Here is an 8,047-nt window from a genome sequence, read left to right on the forward strand (position 1 = left end):
CTACACTGAATGCCACTGAGTTTGTTTCTTTTCTCCCACAGAGTCCCTTCCTATGTAAGGGGTAATGACTTTATTGCCCAAGGGATGTTATATTAAATTATCAGCATTTGTATAACACAATACCATGATTTCTAGAGGTGCCATGGTTGTTTGCTTTCTCACTTATCGGAGTCCCACCAGTCAGGATTTTTATTTTGTTTGTTGTGTGCATGAGGGTGTTGTGGATCGTCCAGTATATTCTGTTGTATGTGTGAGCAACGGTATGTCTAAGGAGTGTGATCTATTCTTAAGTAGCCTCGTTATTCCTGCTATGTGATGTTCCTATTGGAGCAGGGTCAAGCAAGACTGATTTGCGTGCTGCTGGGCCCAAACAGAGATGGCATGGTGTGCAAAACTACGATGGACTGGGATGTCTCCTGAGTAATTACCAATGGCTGAGATTGATTCAAGCATTCCACCCATCACTTTTTTGTATACATCACAATATGGTGTTAGAACTGTATTGTGCATATTAAGTTAAACAATGGTCCAACTAGCCAGTTTCATTGTGTCTGTGAGTGACCTCCATAGAAAGAGTTGGTGGTATGCTAAGAGAGCATAATCTATCCTAATATTGAACTTTGGTACATGTTTATCAGGCCCTCAAACATGAGAGTTACTCACAGACCAGCAAGCCAGGCATGGATCAGTATCTCTCAAACATGTTTATCACTCATGGGCCAGCTTCTAAAAAGAAAATTTAAGAGTGACAAACTGGCATTTCGTAACGGTGTTCAACAATCACTGACTGGAATATCTCAATAATGCACTAGCACCGTTCACAGATGTCCAACAGCCCCTAAAATCCTACTACCTTAGTGGATGGGGTGGCAATGTGTTGTCTGTAGCTGGAGGTAAGCAGCTGACCAGCCCGTAAGGTTGAAGTTGGTGAAGAAAGAGGGGCATGGAAGAAGAGAACAGAAGAGGCGAAGAAATGAGGCAAAAGTCAGAAGTGGTGACTAACAATAAAGTGATTTGGAGACTGATAGAGAGTTATAAATCATGGTATCTTTCCTAAGGACCAGGGTATTCTAGAGGGAGCCAAGGGATGACAGGAGGCCCTCTTATGCTCTTCATCCTCCCTCGCCACAATATCAGAAGGAGCTCCTGGCAGGCAAAAGGCTACCTCCTCGTTATGTCACCACAGTGTCTTACAGAGATCTCATACAAGTCCCTATTAACCTTAATAAAAGGGGATTTGAAGTAGTAGAGCTTGGGGTGGCTAGTTACTTCCGATCATTGGAGTTATTAGAAGAAAGCGAAATCAGAGCTTGGGGAGAATCTCTGCACTGTTTATCGAAGACATAATCTCAGCACTCCTCTAGCTTTGCGTGATCTGGACTGTACTGTCAGTGCTCTGGTCCTCACGTTAGGTTGTCTGACTCTTGAAGGTCAATCTAGTCTTTGCCCAATGACAATTGAATCACACATTTGGGACACATGTTGGAGTGTCCAGGATAAATGCAAGGCACAGAACCCTTTCTATTCCATTCCAGGATTGTTGAGCTAACTGCAAGAAGGAAGATATGCTGGACCTGGACATTGGGTTTCTTTCTAAATTGTGTGAAGGATTGCTTTTGCAAATCAACACTGCATTATTAGCATAACGTGATAGACAAGTCTTTCCAGTAGAGTGATGCATAAATGATACATTTATCCATTGCTTGTCTAGGCTGTATCCTGTGAACAACTTTTTTTTCTGTTCAACACATTTCCTCTGGTAACATGTAGAAACATGCTCTAATGCCTTCTTTTAAAAGATGCATGTTGCCCAACATAGCATAACCACTTTCGGTGGCCACACACTACTGCAAACTCCTATGCATCTATAACATCAAGCCCGATTCTTGCTTTGATAACGCTGCATTCACCTGCTTCAAGAGTGATGTATTGCATTTAGTAAATATGGCTCAACAGAATTCTGTAACTGCCTTCATTATCATACATCTTGGTCTATTTGCTCTTAATGACATTTGATGCTACTGGAGCAATAACGTCTCCAGGCTAGCAGATCCACAACCACATTCCCACAGAAGCAGGACAAGGATGTATAGAGAGCTACCATTGTGAGGTTAGGTAATTGATAAATGGATGTAGAGAGGCAGAGATAAAGAAGCTGACAGATAAGGTTTAACTACCATGTGCTTACTGTTGGTAGTCTGGCCTGTTGTTGTTATTCTGTGACTTTGGACAAGTATTAATCTTTTTTTAAAAACAGAGGCAGCATGCCCCTTCAGGATCCCAGGTGTAAGAAATTGGATTATTATTTTTGGTGGGTGACTACTCACACTGCTTGTCAAGGTGAACTCTCAAAGTCACTAAATTAACCTAAGCTCCTTAGTACTATGGCACAGAGCAGAGAAGCTCAACTTAGGGCAATGTGTAAATTAACTATGCACTACCACAACTGTAATAAAGTTGAAAAGTGTAAAATTTAATTAAAAAATTACAAAAGTTCACTATTGAAAACAGGAGGTATGAATTTTTAGGCACGATTTGAAGCTGACCGCGATGGAGCGTGTGTTGGACAAACTAGCCAGGTTCATCATGGTCAAAGATTTTATCTTTTGACTTAGGGCCTGATTCAGGGTTTGGTGGAGGAGTTACTCTGACACAAACGTGATGGATATCCCGTCTGCTGTATTACATGTTCCATAGGCTATAATGGAATTGTAATACAGCAGACGGGATATATGTCACGTTTCTGAAGGAGTAAACCCCTCCACTAAATTGTAAATCAGGCCCTTAGTCCCTTAAGTCCCAATCTGCTACAGGAGTACACTTCTAAAGCAGGACCTCAGAGTAGGCACTTAAATTCACAGGGTGTCAGCAGAGGCCAACATCAGAGTCCAATCCAGGTCCAGTTGCCACTGGTCAGCTGGGCATTTGCAGGAAAATTCCTCTTACAGCTTGTTGTGTCTCTGTAACTTTAAAAGGTGGTCAGCCTTATGACCCTTGGAGTTCACTTGTTGTCCTGGTACAAGAGAGAGCAGGTTTAGTCTTTCAGGGCTCTTCTCAGATCACAGACAGCAGGTTCAGTCCTCTTCTACACTTCCTCAGGTCCAGAAAGTGTTCTGAAATGTGCACCTGGAGATGCCAGATTCATGCCTTGCACAAGCTGGTGGGTGGGAATGACTCCTGGGCATGCCCTAATCAATGGGGTAAATGTTTGTGGTGCCAACACTATCCTCTTTTGTCGTTTTCAAAATGGCAAACATTTTCAACCACACTATGGGGGTCATTCTGACCCTGGCGGTCAAGGACCGCCAGGGCAAACGACCGCGGAAGCACCGCCAACAGGCTGGCGGTGCTTCTGGGGCCATTCTGACCGCGGCAGTAAAGCCGCGGTCAGAAAAGGGAAACCGGCGGTTTCCCACCGGTTACCCGCTGCCCCAGGGAATCCTCCACGGCGGCGCTGCAAGCAGCGCCGCCATGGGGATTCCGACCCCCTTCCCGCCATCCTGTTTCTGGCGGTTTTCACCACCAGATATTTGGCTCTGATGGCTGAGGGTGTGTATGGTTCTATGGTAATCCTAGTGTCCTCCCATATCAACCACTAAAATCCAGATTCGGGCAGTCACTGTTCCCACAATAAACTGAGAGACAGAATCCTGATAGAAAAAGGAAGGGGTTTCTAGCAACCAGACAGCGGATACACAAGAACTGTTTGGGCATTGTTTCCCTTTCAAGTGTACTCAAAAATTTTATATGTAAACCCAGCAGAACTGTCAAGCAGGATTTTACACTGTAATGTCGAAAAGGATGCTCATAGACCCCCTGCATATTCAGTGAGGTTCAGAGGAATAATTTCTGCCTATTTAGGGAAGACTATTGTTTGCTCCTGCAAAGCATTTCACACCTTTTCCACACCTATTAAATTGCCAATCCCTGGCTTAGTTTGGGAGAAAAAGGAAATTAAACCCCAGGAACTTCAGGCAGGGAAAAGGTAACTTTCTAATAGTTACCTTTACTTAATATTTATTAATATTTGACATCATCTTTCACTATGGCTTGATGGTCAGGAGTGACACACAAAAAGTATCCCTCAGAAAGAGAGTGACCACTGTTTACTTATTGAGCTGAGGGAGATTAGCAATGTTGCCACCATCGATTTCTAGTGGAAGGGACAGGCCCTTTTTGAATTTGCCTTCAGAGGAGCAATACCTACTTGACTCCCTTGTTAATAAACCTGCTAGTTTTACCTAGCCAGGTTATTCAGTTCATCCAATTGGGACTTTCATGGAGAGTGTGTGCACACTTTTTAATGAAATTTGAAACAATCTATGTACAATAAGGATAAAAGGAATCAAATGAAAACAAGACCATTGCAAATTTTAAGATATTAACATTTGAAAATCTTTCCTAAATCAAAAGCAACAATAGGGTTGATTATAAGCTGTGCAACAGGAGACACGTTTCCTTGCTGGGATATGTGATTCTTAAGGATTCTGAGGAGAGATGCAGACTGGCCTACCAAATGTCTGCCAGATTCAGTCAGACAGGTCCTCTAGTCCATCTTTGTGGGACATGGAGGAATAGTGCATGCAAAAGTTCTGTGTGTGAGATAGAGGGAGTATAGGTCATCTTTTTGCTTACTGCAATGGGCTGGGCGCAGGAATCCATTTTGGGATTATTTTGTTTGGATGGCTACCCAAAATGGAGGGCTAAGGTAAGGCTATTCATGGTCTGTGTTGATCTGTTAGCAGGATCTTGAAGCTTTCCTGTATTTTCCCCTGAGGTGTCACTGTAGCCGGGCTCCAGCTTTTGGTGGGAGTGGGTGGCATATCTTTGTCAATGGCAGGATGCTGAGACTGCTCTTGAAGTTTTGACTTCACACGTCAGAGGTAACAGTGACTCCCTTCTGTATTCACTTTGCTCTTTCCTTTTGAGAAGACAGGTGACATAATGAAAAAGTAAAACTCAGAGGGCCCCCCTCCCCACAGGCAAAAAACTTCTGGGCAAGGAATGGTGAATCAAAGAAGAACACAGAAGATGATCTGACTTCAGGAACTAGTTGAGATTTCACGAGGCAGCTTGAGAAGATGATCCAAAGGGAGAGGGAGAAAATATTGAGGACAAAAATCGTACGCGAGTAGGAGATGAACCCATCACAAAATGGTGCTTGACTGCACTGCAAAACATTAACCTATAGGTGAAATCACTTTATATGCAAAAAGGGCAGAGAATGGCCAAACAGGAAGGGGAAACAAATATTTGATTGGGTTTTCAGCATACAGAGTACTGTATAGCCCATCATCATTGATTGGGCTAAAGTGACTCTACCCCTAAGTTCACGGGAAAAAGACTCATAAGATGGTAACTGCTGGAGTCTGCTACAGTGCCATTTTGAGTCTCTGTACTACCCTGAATTCCAGAGGACCTGGAGCACAAATCTCAGCGCACAGCTGCCAGTACAGAGAAGCCACGTCCCAGCTTGAGAGGAGCCTCGTGACCAGATAGATGGCTCAAGAGCATGCTACATCCAGAACCCTGGCACAGACTGCAGACGTGCTGCCAAAAAAGAGAAAAGAGGGAACAAACAGCTCTCCTGGATGGGCACTTGCAGCAAGTTCCAGCAACATTTCCCAAAAGTCCAACAATCCCCTTCTCTGTAGTTTGTTAGTAGGCTTTCCTACCTTTCCCCAAGAAGCTGTCTGTGGGCAGGATGGTGAGGGTTCTGTATCTGTAGGGCAAGGATGGAACATTTTTCCATTTGATGGGTAGCCTTCTGTTCCCAGTCAGGGCACTCCGAGCTCCTCTCACTTTTCTTGCTGCATTACCTTCACAAAGACTCTGATTCAACCAAGTCCAAAAACAATTAAAAAAGAGAAGTGTGTGAGACTAGCTTTGGGAGTGCTCCTACATAAGACACTACAAAATGGCAGGTTGGTGCCTTGTTTACTCAGGGACCATGCTGGATGTAGAGTTTTCTGTTAAAATGTGAACATTGTACAAGACCACGCAGCCTGAGAACAAACACTGAGGTGGTCCTCTGTTCTGGGTACTATATATTCCTTTCGACCAGGGATAGGAGACACACTGTGTTAGAGAAAACAATTGTGTGTTAAATGCATGGCCTTTCGTTGCTGGGTTTCTTTAAGTTTGGGGCCAAACGTGGTACAAGAATCCTTCAAAGAGAGCTTTAGACTGCCTGTAAAAATGATTGCTGCACGCAGGAGAAAGGGTATTTTCTGGACTGCATCCCTCAGAGTGAGCCTGCCATGTGAAGCCATCATCCCGGCTGCATGATGGTAAATAGTGGCACATGGGAACATGAGTGGCAAATCCTGCTAGTGGGCTGCCTGGATCTACCTTGAAAGAAAAAGTTAACTTGCTGTGGAGAGAGGTCCTTGACGTGTACACCTGCAGGAAGAAGCTGAGAAGGAAGGCCAAAGAAGAAGTCACCTGCCATCAGAAATGCTTGTGCCCAAAGGGAAGGGTCAGGTCTGCAAGGTTTTTTTTGCCGTGAGCCCCCTCTGTTCTTGACTCCCTGTTCATCAGTTGGGTCCTAACAAGACCTTTACATTACTTGGTCCTACCTCTTGCTGTGGAGATGATTGATGAAGTTACTAGGTAAGGTTTTGTCTTACATGAAATACATTTATTAGAAAGGAATATTGTAAGTAAACATAAAACACATATCACACATTTGAATCACTATCTTTTAATAAATATAATGATAGACTTATATGTTTATGTAAACTTTGAGTAATTTGTAGTAAATATTAAAAAAAGGAAAACAATGTACAACACCATTTTAATATATTCTGTTTAATAGTTGAATTAAAAACATATGTACATTTTCAAATAATTAAAAAGTTATTTTTTGGCAATAGTAGTTAACATTATAAACAGGCTTGATAAATACAATTATTTATTTATTAATACATACTATTAATCAATTATGTAGTGATTTAATATGTATAAGTTGTGCATTATTATAACCAATATTTAATAATTATATATCATTTGTAGTTTAATAATTTTTTTGTTCAAATAACTATGCCATTATTTGCAATATATAGGAAGTCTTTTGTTTATTTTAATGTCTCCACCTTTTATAATGTTGACTGTATTTGCTAGTCTTTTTTTAAATCTTTAGTATGCAGCAGAGGTGCAGGTACATGGCAGTTCCAGGGATGGAGCTTTCCGTTTCAGGTAATCAAATTTCTTTTATGATTTTTAAGTAATAGTATTAGCTTGGGTGGGTCAGAAATAAGGTGTTTACTAAATGTATTATGTCCTAGTGTTTTGATTAGTGATTTTTTAAGTTACTGCTTTCTAGGCAGGCATTAAGTCATGTATGATGTCTTTAGATATTGTGCTTTGACTTTGGAAATTGATGGTTTGCGAGTGGGAGGGTTTCTGCTTTTATGGGTAATGTCTGTTGCTTAAAATTATTTTTAAATATTAAAATTGTTTTTTTTTTTATTTTACAAATAAGTTTTATAGCTAAAGCTTAACATTAATGTTCTTTGCATTTTTTGGAAAGGTTTCTTGGGATGCTTATGTTTTTTAAAATGTATTTTGGGGGTTTAGAGGGACTTAAGGTTCTTATGTGGATATTTTTTAATGCTTTTTTTGATAATGGCATTTATTTGGCATTTTGCGAGGATCTTTTTACTTTGGATTTCTTTTTGGGGAACTGAGAGTCTTCAGTTACTAAACTCTAAGGGTCTGATTGCGATTTTGGCAGATGAGACACTCTGTCACAAATGTGACCGATATCCCGTCCGCGTATTACAAGATCCATATGATGTAATTGAACTTGTAATACAGGGGACAGGATATCTGTCACATTTGTAACAGAGCATTCCATCCACCAAGATCATAATTAAGCCATAAGTATTTTATAAAAATACATTAAACATGAAATGTTGGGTAGGATACATTTAAATTGTAACATTAAGATATTTATGTAGATGTATGTTTTTTTCACTTTTGCTATTGCATATTAGTTTTAATGAGTACTCTATCATTTGGTTGTTGTCTTGTGGCAATATTGGTG

Source organism: Pleurodeles waltl, chromosome 10 (genome assembly GCF_031143425.1).
Source record: "Pleurodeles waltl isolate 20211129_DDA chromosome 10, aPleWal1.hap1.20221129, whole genome shotgun sequence".
In the NCBI taxonomy this organism is placed as follows: Eukaryota; Metazoa; Chordata; class Amphibia; order Caudata; family Salamandridae; genus Pleurodeles; species Pleurodeles waltl.